We start from the raw sequence: 18,231 nt of genomic DNA, 5'->3' as shown, positions 1-18,231 counted from the left end.
CAGACAGACAGAGAGAGAGAGACAGAGAGAGAGACAGAGACAGAGAGAGAGAGAGAGAAACAGAGAGACAGAGAGAGAGAACGAGAGAGAGAGAGAGAGAGAGAGAGAGAGAGAGAGGGGGGGGAGAGAGGGAGAGAGAGAGAGAGGGAGAGAGAGAGAGAGGGAGAGAGAGACAGAGACAGAGAGAGTGAGAGAGATGTTAATAAAGTTATTATATTATATATATTAAGTCCAATTATATTAAAGAATTCGTTTAGAGAATTAGCTCAGCTCTGAGAAGTGAGAAAAAACGGCATGTGAAAATAATATTTCTGCAAGAAAGCAACAGGAAACTGTTGTGCGCAGATGCGCAGATGCGGAGGAATTCTGGGATGATACCTGCATACCGCATGTCGTGAGTTGCAGCAGCAGCCAGCAGCAGCCATCAAGTTAGCTGAAGCAGCGCACGTCAAGTTTCTTTCATGTGAGTATAAATATTTGTTTTATAAATTTGCCAATTTGCGGTTATCTGTGGTCATTTAATCTGTTCGGATATGCAATTTGTAGATGCAAATTGCGTGAGCTGCTAGCGCATCTTTTATAGTTAATGGCTGTTCAGTATAATTAAGCTAACTCGGTCTCCATTGTCTTCTTAAACAACTGCCTGCATGCATGCTGTGTGCAATTAAAATATTATGGCACACCGAAATGATGTTGTTTCATGCAAAATATTAAGTGTTCGATATTGGGTCAAGTGCAAGTGTGAGTTATAGTGCAGGTAAACATGGCGTCGCCATGCGTGCATGCATGCTGTGTGCAATTAAAATATTATGGCACACCGAAATGATGTTGTTTCATGCAAAATATTAAGTGTTCGATATTGGGTCAAGTGCAAGTGTGAGTTATAGTGCAGGTAAACATGGCGTCGCCATGCGTGCATGCATGCTGTGTGCAATTAAAATATTATGGCACACCGAAATGATGTTGTTTCATGCAAAATATTAAGTGTTCGATATTGGGTCAAGTGCAAGTGTGAGTTATAGTGCAGGTAAACATGGCGTCGCCATGCGTGCATGCATGCTGTGTGCAATTAAAATATTATGGCACACCGAAATGATGTTGTTTCATGCAAAATATTAAGTGTTCGATATTGGGTCAAGTGCAAGTGTGAGTTATAGTGCAGGTAAACATGGCGTCGCCCTCGTGCGTGCCATGCATGTCAAGCCGCATCTCCATTTTAGGTTTGTTTGCACATTATGTCCTATTATCGGGTTTGAGGGAGATTAATTTGGTTAGGTTGAGTGTCATGCAGGCGTCGCGTCCTCATGGCATGCATGGTCGAAGCCACATATCTCCATTTCTTTGAGCTTGTAAATTGATGTTTGTAATAGATATATATTTTTGACAAAAGGAGGTTTGAGAGAGATATTAATTCACGCTTTCATTCATCTCCGCTCTCTCTCTCCCTCCCTCCCTCTCTCTCTATCTCCTCTCTCTCTCTATCTCCTCTCTCTCGCTCTCTCTATCTCCTCTCTCTCGCTCTCTCTCTCTATCTCCTTCTGATTGATGGTTAAACATTCAAACTGTGAAAATTATGATCATGTTTTTGTAAGCTAATATATAGTATGAACTTGTTATATTGAGTTGTAAGTTATTCTGGTATATGTTTCATGGAGGTCTAAACGTTGTATTTTTTCCCTTGCCTTTCAGGTAGCAAGTGCTGCTGGGAAATATTCAAATGAGCCAAACAGTAAGCTGATTATTTTTAAATATAAAAACACATTTGTGAGATGGGACTGTATCGTTGAGACCAGAACATAGTTTATTAATCTGTTTCCACAGAGCTCAGTTTTTTCTCATAGTTCCAATATGGTAGTCTGGCAGTGTAAATTGTGTGCAGCTTCTTTGACTTCTAGAATACAGTTATTTAAACACTACAGACTGCAACACAGCCACTTTTCCAGAGTCAGTCCTCTTCCATGCCTCCATACTGATTGTATCTGTAAATTTAATACGCTAAATGCATTAAGTACTCATTTGTCAAGATATCATACTGCACAACTTAGCAGTAGACCAGAACAGAGTCTGAGCCCTGTGGTAATAAAATGCCCTTTGTGCGCATTTCGGGAACCCTTTTCTGAATCAATTTTCTTAAGTCATCTCAGAAAGCATTTAAAAAATAATGAAACAGTGACATGCCCATATAAGGATTGTAGCTATAGCACAAATGTTTACTCTTCATTCAATTGCCATAAAAACAGAGTACACCAATTAAGTCTTGCATCAGACTTAAAAGCTGTCGTTGTTGAGGATCCCCAAGACAGGATTTCTGAGGTCACTAGTGATTTGCATGAAGAATGTCCAGGCCAGAGCATAGAAGTGGTGGATGATGATGATCAATGTGACACTGACAATCTAAGAAATCAACTTAAAATGAACCTATCTTCCTTGTTCCTAAAGATGCAGGCTATCCTCCATGTCTCAAACACAGCTATTCAAGAAATAGTAGACCACTTGAATCAGGTCTTCTCCTTATCTCAGCCATTGATCAAGGAGTCAGTTAATGACATATTGCAGAGAAATGGTCACAATATTGCAGAACCTACACTGGATGAAGTTGTTGGCGCTGTCATGAACTGCAATGTTCTGTCTACATCTACCTCTGAAGGTGCAGAGTTGTGTTCAACCAAGCGCAGAAAAAGCTTTATGGAGCGCAACTATCCATGTGTAATGCCAGTAGAGTATCAGTTGGAGCAACCAGGACATACCAGCATGTATGTTCCCATCCTTTCAATGATTAAAGAGTTGTTTAAAAACACAGACATCCTTGACAAGATTACAGAACCAAATACTACATCTGGTCAATATGTGTCATGCTCTGATGGCTCCCATTTCCTTGAAAATGAGTTACTGTCAACAGGGAATCTCATCCTACCACTTCAGCTATATATAGATGATCTGGAAATTGCCAATCCGCTTGGCACATCACGTAAAATTCACAAACTTTGTGCTATATATTGGGTCCTTGCCAATGTGCCACCAAAATACCGATCAGCATTACACGCTATACAGCTGGCAATGCTGGTAAAAGTGACAGACCTCCGTAGGTATGGATATGCAGCTGTACTTGCTCCATTGCTGCGTGATGTTCATACTCTGGAACAAGATGGTGTTTTCATTGAAAGAGTTGGTCAGAATGTCAAAGGCACAATCTGGTGTGTTTCTGCCGACAATCTGGGCGCTCATGGATTCGGTGGCTTTGTGGAGTCATTTAGAGCAGGCTATGTTTGCAGATTCTGTCTGGCCACAAGTGAACAGTTTCAAACAACTGAAGTCAGAGAGGGAGAGTTTTCTCTGAGAACCAAAGTCAGCCATGACCTGCATGTACAAACTGCACATGACACTTCGAGCAGCCATTTTGGTGTTAAAGGTGGCTGTGTCTTACGTGAATCCCTGAATTACTTTCATACAATTACAGGATTTCCTCCAGATATACTTCACGATCTTCTGGAAGGTATGGTTCCCGTGGAGCTTTCTCTCTGTGTTAAAGAGATGATTCGGCGAAAGTACTTCACTTTAGAGTATTTGAACAAAAAGATTGCATCATTCCCGTATCAGCACGCTGATAAAGTGGATAGACCTCACCCAATTCCCCAAACATTTGTTTCTCGAGGAACAATAGGAGGCAATGGGCATGAAAATGCCACTCTGCTCCGACTGCTTCCATTACTTGTAGGCAGTGTAGTACCAGTGGGTGATGCAGCATGGGCAGTTTTGATGGAGCTGAAAGAGGTGCTAGAGTTAGCATTGTGCCCATCATATACTGATGAAACCTTAGACTATTTTCAGTGCAAAATCAGTGATCATAGACAGGTACTATTAGAGGTTTTCCCTGCAGTTAAACTCCGTCCTAAACATCACTATGTGGAGCATTATCCCGCTCTAGTTAAGTGCTTTGGACCCCTGCTGCATGTTTGGACCATGCGATTTGAGGCCAAGCACCGCTTTTTCAAAAGAGTGGTGCATGACACTCAAAACTTCAAAAATATCTTGAAGACGATGGCAATCAGACACCAACACATGATGGCATATCATCTTGCTTCACCATCATATTTCAAGCCAAAAACCCAGGCATCCAGGGTTGACTCTGTTCTGGTTTAATCTCTACCAGCAGTAGCTCAGGTACACATTAGAGGACACACAGTTAGTAACACAATCTACCAGACATCAAAGGTAACCATTCATGGCACAGACTATGTCTGTGGAATGTTTCTCTCCGTCAGAGTCAGTGGTGGACTGTCTACATTTAGCCAAATAGAACAGATCTACCTTGTGAATAACGAGGTTTCTTTTCTGTGTCGAGACTATGACTCCTGGTATATAGAACATCTTAGGTCCTATGAGCTGTCAACCACACAACCACATCTGTCCATCTACCTACAGTCTGGTCTCAATGATACAGTCCCACTCTCAGCATACAAGATCGATGGTCTGCTGCTGCTGACTCCCAAGCGATTCATTCAAGTGAAACGGAACTGAGTCCAGCTAATGGTGAATAGTTATTTTATTAATCAATTATTGTGTCTTTATTCACTTGTTGTGTAATTGACCAGTTTATATTCTGTATAAGTTCATATTCTGTATATGTTAATAATGACGCTTTCTGTGTTGTGTTTATGATTACTCCTTAGGTCCTTGAGCTGTTGTCTGTCGACCGGACCACATCTGTCCACTGTCCATCTACCTGCAGTCTGGTCACAACGAAACAGTCCCACTCTCAGCATACAAGATCGATGGTCTGCTGCTGCTGCTGCTGACTCCCAAGCGATTCATTCAAGTTTCCATAGCACAATGGCAGCTGCCTCCCCACAACCCATGATCCTTCGTGTTGTTGAGCCAGACCGGGCTAGAAAATTAAAACTCAGTTCACGACCCGCCTCTGTTGATGCACTGATCACGATTATAAAAGAACAGTTGGAAATAGACCTTGACTTCAGTTTGCTGTATGAAGATCCAGACTTTGATGGGAAACTTACTTCCCTTGATGACATTACGGAATTGCCACAAAAAGCTGTTGTGCACATTTCACTTTCGCTCGACTCCAGCTCTCTTGCATCTACTGATATACTTTCAGATATGTCATCTCCAGAACGTCTAAGCAGATGGCCTCCAGGTCCTTTTCCAGTTCCTACATTTGCATTCGATGTTGAGCTGAAACTTAGAGACGGAAACAACGAATTTGAGAAGAACAAGAGACACCTTAAGTTGACAAGAGACCTAAAGCACGACATCTTAGAAAAGCTTGCATCTACAATGTATGCTTTCAAGGCTTATCCAAGTGATAAAGAGATAGCAGTGGCTTCTGCGGCTCTTGTCGCCAAACATCCCTGCTTGAAGGAAGCAGGATCTGAGACCGGCTGCAATGGATGGAAGAACAGCATCAAATTCAAGATGGGCAATTTCAGGAACAAGCTGAGACGGGCAGGATGTGAGGAGGTCACTGTAAATGCTGGAAAAAGAGGTAGAAGCAATCCTGATGGCGAACATTCACATTCCAACATTAAAAGACCCAAGCGAGCAGAAGTAAACTTCCTACCCAACTATCCCCAAGGAGAGGATTCCTTGAGGCTTGAGCAGTTGAGGCAGACAATTGCTGAAGAAGTCAAGAAGACTGAGAAGAACCTGCCCCTCATTAGAAAGCTGATGCAGACCACATTTGCCCTGCGCCGACAGACCATAGTGAAGTCCAGCCCACCAGTGAAAGAGCTCATGGACCTCTGGCCTGCTCTCAAAATGGAGTCTGAGGTAATATAGATCAGCTCTCTCTTTCCTGTGTTAACATTTGGCACATTCTGTGTGTTTTAAAGTGAAACTTGTGATTCTTAAGCCTGGTTTATATACTCTAGCGGCGCATCTGCGTGTGTTCTGTGCGCCCCCGCGAGCTAGTCATCAGCGACCGATTCCGCAAAGCATGTAATGACATGGTTGACCAGAAATCCCGCCGTCATGCTCTGAAGCCCAAACCAAACAAAGTAAGAGATCCACCAAGTTGAAGTGACTAATTGATGTTGATATACTATATTGTCCTGCTGTTTTTAAATATAGGTGTATGCAGAGTTCCAGCTGATTACCAACCAGAACCTGCCCAACACATTCTACGCTGAGCTTGACCGCCATCTTCCTCGACTGATGACGTTATTCAGACAGAAGGCGTCCAAAACTGGGAACACAGCAGATGCTTTGGCTCACATTTTAAAAATCCACGATGAACAGGTGAATAGATTATTATACATGTCATAGGTCGAACCTCTGTAACATTGAACAGGTTCAATGATTCAAATGAGCATTTGAATTTTACAATTAGTCCACCATTGTGTTTGCCATTTTTCTGATTGCATTAAAGATGTGAACATGTTATTTGTGGACATATCTGATTGGACTGTTTAAAATCCGCTTTGTTCAGTAAACATTTCCATATAATACAATTCTTTTTCTTCTTCTTAATCTTACATCTTAATAGGAAATCCATGATGTTCACACCAGGCGTACCACTGTTCTCCATGCCCTGCCTGTGTATCTGCATGAGGAAGTCGCTGGATTTTTCAAAACCTGCACAGTGAGTCTGAGTAAAAATAATTTACAGTACAACTGTATATTAAGTGAACAGTTAATCAAAATGCTAAGTATCAGTCTTCCTTCCTTCCAGGTCTCCCTTGTGAAAGAGATATTTGATCTCGACGGGACTAACCTGGTTAAATAAAAATAACCTTCTCACCAAAAAAATTGTTCTAACTAAAATATAAACAACTTACAAACACAACTCCATATACTTAGCGTTGTGCTGCACTTTGTAGAAACCATGGATTTATTTGTGATTATTATGTCTCTTTCATTCCTTCAGGACACGTCTGATGAGCCAGAGCTTCAGGGTGTTGCAGTGGCCCTCCTTACTTTCATCAGTGACGACCATGACACAAGTCCAGTTCACTACCAGCCTGTGACAATCTCTGTTGTCATTGAAAGTCACATCATGATCAGCCTCCCCAGATTTGGTGATTCCTTCCTGGTAATGTTTGGACTAATCTATGCACTACACCTCAGCTACCCCAAGGGACTTACCAACACTTTTGAATTCATTCAGAAGATTTTACTAGGTCTAGAAGCTGGTAAACTGTCGCCCAGGTTGCAGACTCTCAAGAATGACTTGATGATGCAATAATTTTTTTTTCTTCTGATTTTTCAATGGATTTTCTCCCCGTCCCAATTAGTCGTTGTGCCAATCCCCCCCCCCCCCCCCTCCCCTACCTGGTGCTGTATGCATGTTCTCCTACGAGTCGGTATAAGGGCGTCCCGAGTCGATCGCACGCTTCCCCCGAGACATGCGCCGACAGCCAGTGACGTCTTTTCACTTGGCAGCGAGGGCTCTCATTGGTGAAGTGTAACGTGTGGGAGGGCACGCTATCTCCACCAAGTCCTGCCCCGCTTAGCAAGCGCCGAGACCTGACCTGTAGGCGTCGCTGTCCACAACGCCAGATTCCCACCCGCCAGCTTCCCCACCCCCTAATACTGCCGAATTGTATTAGTGTGAACGGCCAGCCAAGCTGGTGACAACGCAGGGAGTTGGATTCGAACACGCGAATCCAGTGTCTCCAGCGTTGGTGACGAACGCAATCTCCGCTACGTCACCTGACCGCTCTTGCATTAAACTTTTGAAGGTATTATTTTGACATGACAAGGAAATTAATACCTCACCCCACATCCTTCTTTCAGATGAGTTTCTATTCCTTACTGTAATCAGTGATCATGACACAAGTCCAGTTCACTACCAGCCTGTGACAATCTCTATTGTCATTGAAAGTCATATCATGATCAGCTTCCCCAGATTTGGTGATTCCTTCCTGTAATGTTTGGACTAATCTATGCACTACCCCAAAGCACTTACCAACACCTCAAAAGTGTGTCTATAGAAACTCATCTGAAATGTCTTGTCATGTCAAAATAATACCTTCAAAAGTTGCTGTACTACTTTGCAGATGTTCAGCCAAATAGGTCCAAACTACTCAATGTACCTTGTTCTTTATTTTTTATGTAATATGTTTACATTTGAGAGTTTTACAGTTCGAATTTTCTTAACCGTCTATAGCTGGCATTATTGTAATTTCATCCAAGTAAGTTTTAGAGTTGAAAGAGTTTATCAGAATCTCAAAGGCAACATCCAAGTCCCAAATGTTTGTTTCTCGAGGAACAATAGGAGGCAATGGGCATAAATGCCACTCTGCTCTGACTGCTTCCATTGCTTGTAGGCAGTGGTAGAGTTAGTGTTCTCAGTACAGAGTACAAGGCGATATACCAGGAGCCATAAACGCAACACAGAAGCGTTGGAAATTAATACCTCACCCCACATCCTTCTTTCAGATGAGTTTCTATTCCTTACTGTAATCAGTGATCATGACACAAGTCCAGTTCACTACCAGCCTGTGACAATCTCTATTGTCATTGAAAGTCATATCATGATCAGCTTCCCCAGATTTGGTGATTCCTTCCTGTAATGTTTGGACTAATCTATGCACTACCCCAAAGCACTTACCAACACCTCAAAAGTGTGTCTATAGAAACTCATCTGAAATGTCTTGTCATGTCAAAATAATACCTTCAAAAGTTGCTGTATTACTTTGCAGATGTTCAGCCAAATAGGTCCAAACTACTCAATGTACCTTGTTCTGTATTTTTTATGTAATATGTTTACATTTGAGAGTTTTACAGTTCGAATTTTCTTAACCGTCTATAGCTGGCATTATTGTAATTTCATCCAAGTAAGTTTTAGAGTTGAAAGAGTTTATCAGAATCTCAAAGGCAACATCCAAGTCCCAAACGTTTGTTTCTCGAGGAACAATAGGAGGCAATGGGCATAAATGCCACTCTGCTCTGACTGCTTCCATTGCTTGTAGGCAGTGGTAGAGTTAGTGTTCTCAGTACAGAGTACAAGGCGATATACCAGGAGCCATAAACGCAACACAGAAGCGTTGGAAATTAATACCTCACCCCACATCCTTCTTTCAGATGAGTTTCTATTCCTTACTGTAATCAGTGATCATGACACAAGTCCAGTTCACTACCAGCCTGTGACAATCTCTATTGTCATTGAAAGTCATATCATGATCAGCTTCCCCAGATTTGGTGATTCCTTCCTGTAATGTTTGGACTAATCTATGCACTACCCCAAAGCACTTACCAACACCTCAAAAGTGTGTCTATAGAAACTCATCTGAAATGTCTTGTCATGTCAAAATAATACCTTCAAAAGTTGCTGTACTACTTTGCAGATGTTCAGCCAATAGGTCCAAACTACTCAATGTACCTTGTTCTTTATTTTTTATGTAATATGTTTACATTTGAGAGTTTTACAGTTCGAATTTTCTTAACCGTCTATAGCTGGCATTATTGTAATTTCATCCAAGTAAGTTTTAGAGTTGAAAGAGTTTATCAGAATCTCAAAGGCAACATCCAAGTCCCAAACGTTTGTTTCTCGAGGAATAGGAGGCAATGGGCATAAATGCCACTCTGCTCTGACTGCTTCCATTGCTTGTAGGCAGTGGTAGAGTTAGTGTTCTCAGTACAGAGTACAAGGCGATATACCAGGAGCCATAAACGCAACACAGAAGCGTTATTATTAACATATACAGAATATGAACTTATACAGAATATGAACTGGTCAATTACACAACTAGAGTGAATAAAGACACAATAATTGATTAATAAAATAACTATTCACCATTAGCTGGACTCAGTTCCGTTTCACTTGAATGAATCGCTTGGGAGTCAGCAGCAGCAGACCATCGATCTTGTATGCTGAGAGTGGGACTGTATCCTTGAGACCTTGTAGGCAGTAGTATACTGCCCTGTCGAGGGCTAACCGCAGTAACTTGAAAAAAGTAAAAATTTAGTTATGAGTGAAATTGACCTTGTCAATAAATGTTTTATCTTGTGACCAAGTTTCAGATGTTAATGTCGCTCAGTTTTGGAGATATGGGGTTTTAAAAACTGCAGTAACTACAAAATCACACTCAAAACCCAGGCAGACCGCAGTAACTTCCAAACAGTGAAAAATGGCTTTAAAGTGTTTTGACTTGCCATCCAAAATGTGTTATAGGTAAATAGATGATAGTACCCAGATTTAACATGTATTAATGAAGTAATCTTTAGGCATACAAAAATATGACACAATTATTTTAATTAACCCCAAAAAAGCAGATATTGCACTCTGCTGCACGATTTCCTTAAATAATTATACAGGTAATGTACAGGCAAAGTGCAGTAACTTCAAATGCAATGTTGTTTTCCCTCCAGCTTTCATAACTTAACCTAGCCATTTTGAAAATGAAATTTAATACCTGAATATATTGGAATGATGATGATCCAAATAAAATGGCTAGGTGAAGTTATGAAAGCTGGAGGGAAAACAACATTGCATTTGAAGTTACTGCACTTTGCCTGTACATTACCTGTATAATTATTTAAGGAAATCGTGCAGCAGAGTGCAGTATCTGCTTTTTTGGGGTTAATTAAAATAACTACGTCATATTTTTGTATGCCTAAAGATTACTTCATTAATACATGTTAAATCTGGGTACTATCATCTATCTACCTATAACACATTTTGGATGGCAAGTCAAAAAACTTTAAAGCCATTTTTCTCAGTTTCACTGTTTGGAAGTTACTGCGGTCTGCCTTGACAGGGCAGTATAGTTAGTGTACTGTATAGTGTTCTTAGTACAGAGTACTGTAGTGTTCTAGTTATCATTCTGCAAACATAGCCTGCTCTAAATGACGGATGGTGCCTCTGACATTCTGACTAACTCTTTCAATGAAAACACCATCTTGTTCCATGATACATCATGGAGCAAATACATGCAGCTGCATTTCCATATGTAGGTATGTGCACTATTAACAGTATTGCCAGCTGTATAGCATGTAATGTGGATTGGTATTTTGGTTCCACATTGGCAGGACCCAATATACAGCACAACGTTTGTGAATTTTACATGTGCCAAGCGGATTGACAATTTTCAGATAATCTATACATTTTATTCTGTACTGTACATAGATACACTGTGTTATCCCAACGGTCACAATAGTTGCCGTCAACATGTTTGCTCATTCTATGACCACACTATACAAATTTGAGTAATTCAGCCAGGATGTAAACGGCTCTGGTCATGTGCACTGCACATATTGAGACCCTTTATTATTTCAATATTTGCTGGAAATACATTGATACATCATTCAGTAACATTTTCAGAGCCTTATAACAAACATTATTACACTATTGTGACCAGAGGGATTAAATGTGTAATATACATTACATTGTATGTACATGTTATAACATGCATGTATTTATTTTCTATATATATTTTCTATATATATATATTTTCAATTTTAACATTGCCATAATGTTGGAGAGGGCAACACAATGTTTTTGTAAGATAAATAGATGTATACTCTTTGAATAGAAATAAATATAAAGAGTTTGAAGTTGTAACACAATGTTTTTGTAAGATAAATAGTTTCGATGAAGAACAAAACCTCCTAAATGCATACAAAAAAAGGGGAAAACTTCATATCTGCACTTTGCAAGGCACTAATACCTGGTCGGTATTGTTAACATATATAGTCCAAAAACAGTGTACGGTGTTTACAGTGTTATTGTACATTGCTAACATACAGATTATATATGTATACTCTTTTATACTCTTTGAATAGAAAAAAATAAAAGAGTTGTTTGAAGTTGATATAATGTGCTTGTGTAGTTATTTTTCTGTTAACTTTTTCACATGGATTTTAAAACTGAACCTTAAGTTATAGTAACTGCAAATATTTGAGTTGATTAACTTAGAAATTTGAGTTGATTAACTTAAAAGAAATGAGGCATGGGATGGCCTCAATGTCGTTGAGTTCTGTTAACTTAATCACATGGATTTAAGGTTGAACCTTAAGTCACAGTAACTGAACATATTTGAGTTGCCTCCACTTGAGAACCTTAAGTCACAGTAACTGAACATATTTGAACTGCCTTAACTGAGAACTGTAAGTCACAGTAACTGAACATATTTGAGTTGACACCACTTGAGAACCTTAAGTCACAGTAACTGAATATATTTGCATTGCCTTAACTGAGAACTGTAAGTCACAGTAACTGAACATATTTGAGTTGACACCACTTTAGAACCTTAAGTCACAGTAACTGAACATATTTGAACTGCCTTAACTGAGAACTGTAAGTCACAGTAACTGAACATATTTGAGTTGACACCACTTGAGAACCTTAAGTCACAGTAACTGAACATATTTGAACTGCCTTAACTGAGAACTGTAAGTCACAGTAACTGAACATATTTGAGTTGACACCACTTGAGAACCTTAAGTCACAGTAACTGAACATATTTGAACTGCCTTAACTGAGAACTGTAAGTCACAGTAACTGAACATATTTGAGTTGACACCACTTGAGAACCTTAAGTCACAGTAACTGAATATATTTGAATTGCCTTAACTGAGAACTGTAAGTCACAGTAACTGAACATATTTGAGTTGACACCACTTGAGAACCTTAAGTCACAGTAACTGAATATATTTGAATTGCCTTAACTGAGAACTGTAAGTCACAGTAACTGAACATATTTGAGTTGACTCCACTTGAGAACTGTAAGTCAGAGTAACTGACCATATTTGATTTGACTTAACTGAGAACCTTAAGTCACAGTAACAGACCATATTTGAGTTGCCTTAACTGAGAATTGTAAGTCTTAGCCAACTGAAAACATTTGAGTTTATCAACTTAAAAAAATTGAGGCCATGTATGGCCTCAATTTTTTTAAGTTCTGGAAACTTATTCGGGTTTACAGTGTATCTATCTATCTATCTATCTATCTATCTATCTATCTATCTATCTATCTATCTATCTATCTATCTATCTATCTATCTATCTATCTATCTATCTATCTATCTATCTATCTATCTATCTATCTATCTATCTATCTATCTATCTATCTATCTATCTATCTATCTATCTATCTATCTATCTATCTATCTATCTATCTATCTATCTATCTATCTATCTATCTATCTATCTATCTATCTATCTATCTATCTATCTATCTATCTATCTATCTATCTATCTATCTATCTATCTATCTATCTATCTATCTATCTATCTATCTATCTATCTATCTATCTATCTATCTATCTATCTATCTATCTATCTATCTATCTATCTATCTATCTATCTATCTATCTATCTATCTATCTATCTATCTATCTATCTATCTATCTATCTATCTATCTATCTATCTATCTATCTATCTATCTATCTATCTATCTATCTATCTATCTATCTATCTATCTATCTATCTATCTATCTATCTATCTATCTATCTATCTATCTATCTATCTATCTATCTATCTATCTATCTATCTATCTATCTATCTATCTATCTATCTATCTATCTATCTATCTATCTATCTATCTATCTATCTATCTATCTATCTATCTATCTATCTATCTATCTATCTATCTATCTATCTATCTATCTATCTATCTATCTATCTATCTATCTATCTATCTATCTATCTATCTATCTATCTATCTATCTATCTATCTATCTATCTATCTATCTATCTATCTATCTATCTATCTATCTATCTATCTATCTATCTATCTATCTATCTATCTATCTATCTATCTATCTATCTATCTATCTATCTATCTATCTATCTATCTATCTATCTATCTATCTATCTATCTATCTATCTATCTATCTATCTATCTATCTATCTATCTATCTATCTATCTATCTATCTATCTATCTATCTATCTATCTATCTATCTATCTATCTATCTATCTATCTATCTATCTATCTATCTATCTATCTATCTATCTATCTATCTATCTATCTATCTATCTATCTATCTATCTATCTATCTATCTATCTATCTATCTATCTATCTATCTATCTATCTATCTATCTATCTATCTATCTATCTATCTATCTATCTATCTATCTATCTATCTATCTATCTATCTATCTATCTATCTATCTATCTATCTATCTATCTATCTATCTATCTATCTATCTATCTATCTATCTATCTATCTATCTATCTATCTATCTATCTATCTATCTATCTATCTATCTATCTATCTATCTATCTATCTATCTATCTATCTATCTATCTATCTATCTATCTATCTATCTATCTATCTATCTATCTATCTATCTATCTATCTATCTATCTATCTATCTATCTATCTATCTATCTATCTATCTATCTATCTATCTATCTATCTATCTATCTATCTATCTATAAACAAAGCTATGTTCCTACATTAATTGTAACCAATTACTGTTACGAATGTTATGTCGTCAGATTACTGTAATCTTGTCATATATAATTACAGTTACGTATAACAATATAGTTACTACGCAACCCATAGATACAATACTGATAGTTGAGTTGTACATGGTTGAACAAGTTGCAAAAAAGAAACTCATCCTTCTATCACTAGAGGGTAGCACATACACACAGACAAGGAGCTCCCAGTTATTCATTACATTCTATACAATTTGTTTAATTTCAATCCACTTCAGTTTAAAACCCTTTATATGGGGGAGAGCAGGATGAGAGCAACCTCTCTCTTTTACCGCTGTGCCATATAGGCAGTTAAAAAGATAAATACAAGTGAAATGCAGAATAACATATCTTCCTCGTGACTAAAAGGAAATGAAAAAAAAAAATACATGCTCATGGAGGTGTTCATCAACGATAAGTCTCATCTTATGATAGAAAGAGACATGCATTGATATATAGTCTATTATGTATTTTGAAAAATACTGTAGTGTAGCACCTACAATACAGGAGTTAACTTGAATTAATTAATTAGTTAATTGAAAGTAATTGGTCCCATCACTGCTTCTAAGTAAGTAATAATAATAATAATAATAATAATAATAATAATAATAATAATAATAATAATAATAATAATAATAATAATAATAATAATAAACTTGATTTGTATAGCACCTTCCATACAGAAACTGCAGCTCAAAGTGCTTCACAACAGAAAAAAGACAGGCATAAAATTAGCACATAAAGTACAGACATAAAATCAGTTCTGTATCGTTAGTGGCTTAGCTTGGCATCACTACTGCACTATCTCGCGTACGTGCACGCGTACTGAATAAACCACAAATGTACCTCTAATACCAGTATTAGTCTGACCACACCCCTCATCAGCTTACCTTCATAAGCAGGTGTGTGGTCACCTGCTCTCCTCCTTCTCGCTTTCACCACAAGGAAGAAGTGCCTCGGTAGATCCCCACACTTGACACCATGATGGAAGAAATTGGATTAGGAACAGCTTGGGAAACAAGGATACGTTGACATCATATCTTTATTTTCTTTCTCACTATTTTCGAGAAAATACGGCGATATTGTCTTCGTACTGGAGTGTCTAGAAGATGATGATCATTCTAAAAACCCTCCACCGGTTTTCGTATTGGGAGCACGCCGCTGCATGCTTCTCAACTGCAGTTCCTTGCTGTGTTTGTTGGGGTGAAACCTGTCAGGCCACAGCTGAACTGTCGGACATGCCGCTGTTGTGAGGAGCGGTGCGTTCCAGGTTGGGTGAGTAGTGTTTGCTGGCGGGCTCCACTTGTCTGTTAGTGCTATGGGGGCTACTTGACAAAGTTTATGGAAACCGGCCCCAGGCTAGGGTCCTTTGTTCAGCCTCCTAGGCGACAGAGGACCTTGGTCTGAAGACCATTATAGTTTTAACTAGTGGGCCGCGACCATTAACACTGGTGATCCCTGTGTGTTCTGGACGAGTGGATTCTCTCTGTCACCGTGTTAAGACCCCATCTTTCATATCCAAATGAGAGTATTCCTTCACGAGGGGATATGTGCATGTAATGTGCGATAGCGGCAGATTCATGTTCAAAGTCAGCTATACAGGCCAGTTGGTACTGTGCTGATTCCGCCGGACGTGGTAATGTCACCGTTGTGAAGCGGTGTTGACGTCTTGTTTTCTCTTTTCTCTTAAAAAGTGGGAGAGGTTCAGAACGGCGGCCTGTCTGGGTGAGTGTTATGTCATTGTTTACATGTTCATAGCTTACGGTTAGCCGGTCAGTGGCCTGGCGCGGGGTAGCTTAGCTTCTCGCGCGCCGCCGGGAGCTCGCTTCTGATCGCGTGCGTCGTTAGATCGGCGTCTCGCGAGCGGAAGCAATAGCACCCGAACGGTTGGAGCAGCCGTTAGCTTGATGCTATTCTGTTGAACGTGCTTTGATTTTAACAGGGGATGTTCGTCGACCCTGCCCTGAACCTGGACGGGGATTGCGTCAACAAAGAGGACTGTAGCGACTGGTTGGAGCGGCGACGCTGCCCGGATCGAACAACACAGGACGGCTGTGTTCTACGGTGTCTTGTGACTGCACTTCGCTGATCTGCGTTCCGGGTAGGTACGGGGTTGGCCAGACCTCATAACACGTCTTCTGGTTTTACTTTGCTAAATGTATTGTGAATAACGGTGTTTTTTCCCAAAACGTGTGTTGTTGCAATGCATTTGGGATACGTTGCGGGTTATGTGTGAGCTGTTTTTGTCACTGGCAGTTAGCTTCTCCGTGCAGATCGTGATGTATTGATCTGGTTGTTGTGTGAGAAACATCATGGTGTTTATGTGTACCGTGTACTCACTACTAAGGCAACTAACCTATGAAGCTATGCTTGGTGACAAGTGAGTAAAAGAATGTTCTTTCTCAGACTGTAATGACAATGAACAGTGAGTTCACACATTAACAGGTTTTCCTGTTTTAACTGGCCGTATTGAGGGTAAAATAGGAGGATTGTGTTTTCCCCCCCGGTTCCCTGGGGACTTTATCACCTCCTATCAGACATGTTGTGCATTAATTGTGTCTTTTGTGTGGTAGGGATACGATGTAACTCTTAGCTTGATTGCTGAGGTTGTGCTAAATCTGCTGGAGAAACTTATTTCCTAAAGGGAAATTGGTTTGGTTGCTGTCATGTGTGCTTAGCAAGGCCTGTGGTCGATACTAATCAAGAATGATGTATTCTCTCATTGTGAAAAAAAACGGCGTTCCTCTGTTGAGTGTTTTTGCCATTTTTTGTAGGTGATGATGGGTTGTGTGTGTCATGTGACCTACAACTGGGTTGTACTGGCCACAGAAGCACATGTGTATGTTGGACCGGGGTTCTTAGAGCCCTCTCTATTCTGTGTTTTTCCTTAGTAAAAATCAGATAGCAGGTTAGCTCATGCGCTGTGTGGAGCTGTGAAACGCTTCATAGAGCTGACTGTGACTGTGTCATATTCTCTTTTTGTCGTTACGTCGTATCATGGGTGTGGGGTCGTAAAGGGGTGAACTGGTAACCTTTCCTCTCCCCATTGTTCTGTCGGTCAGGGGTACACCCCCTGTCCTTCAAGGTTCCCGTCACGTGGCGGTTCGGCACGTTACGGGGGGGGGGGGGGGGGGGGGGGGGGAGGGAGTTCCTGGTCCCACGGCCTGGTATATTGGGCGTGTGCACCGCAGGAATTCCCCCGCCATAGAGTACGTCACCGTGCGCGTCTCTGTTGGTAGGACTTCCGTGTGCTGTTCAGGTCCATGTGATGGATCTGTTTTCAGGGGGGGTGGTCAGGGCTCCTCCTCACCAAGCGCCTATTCAGGCCTTCTGTGAGTTCGGACTCCTTCTTCCATGTGAGGAAGCCTCCATCAGAGTACAGAGCCTTCCTCCTCAGATTGTCAAAGTGAGTGGACCCTCTAGAAGGGTCCTTTTCTATTGTATGTATATTCGATTCAATTCGTTTATTGAGTGTGTATGGGTTCAGTGCCTCTTCCCCGGAGGCCCTAAAACCAGTTTTTTACATGGCTCAAGGTGCAATATATTCTTTTCAATCTGTACAGCTCGCGTGGGAAGTCTCTCTGGGGATCCCCGTCTCTTTCCTATGGGAGGGTGGTGGGATGTAAAAATGTGAACATTTTTTACCCCGGCTGTGTAGACTGGGATACATACTGTTGATGCTTCCTTCTTTCTATTCCAGAAGTGTTGGAGTTAGGGAGTGTCACACCCCTCTTGTCGTTCCCCTGGGCGCCTTGGGGATTCAATGACAGGTCTAAATAGCCTGTTCATTGATGGGGGTGTGTCCCGACGCACGTATAGTGCTAGCTCGCTGTAAACAGGCGATT

This window comes from Notolepis coatsorum (assembly GCF_963971535.1).
Source record: "Notolepis coatsorum genome assembly, chromosome: 3".
NCBI lineage: Eukaryota > Metazoa > Chordata > Actinopteri > Aulopiformes > Paralepididae > Notolepis > Notolepis coatsorum.
The sequence above is the reverse complement of the archived record's forward strand: the minus strand, read 5'-3'. Positions refer to the sequence as shown.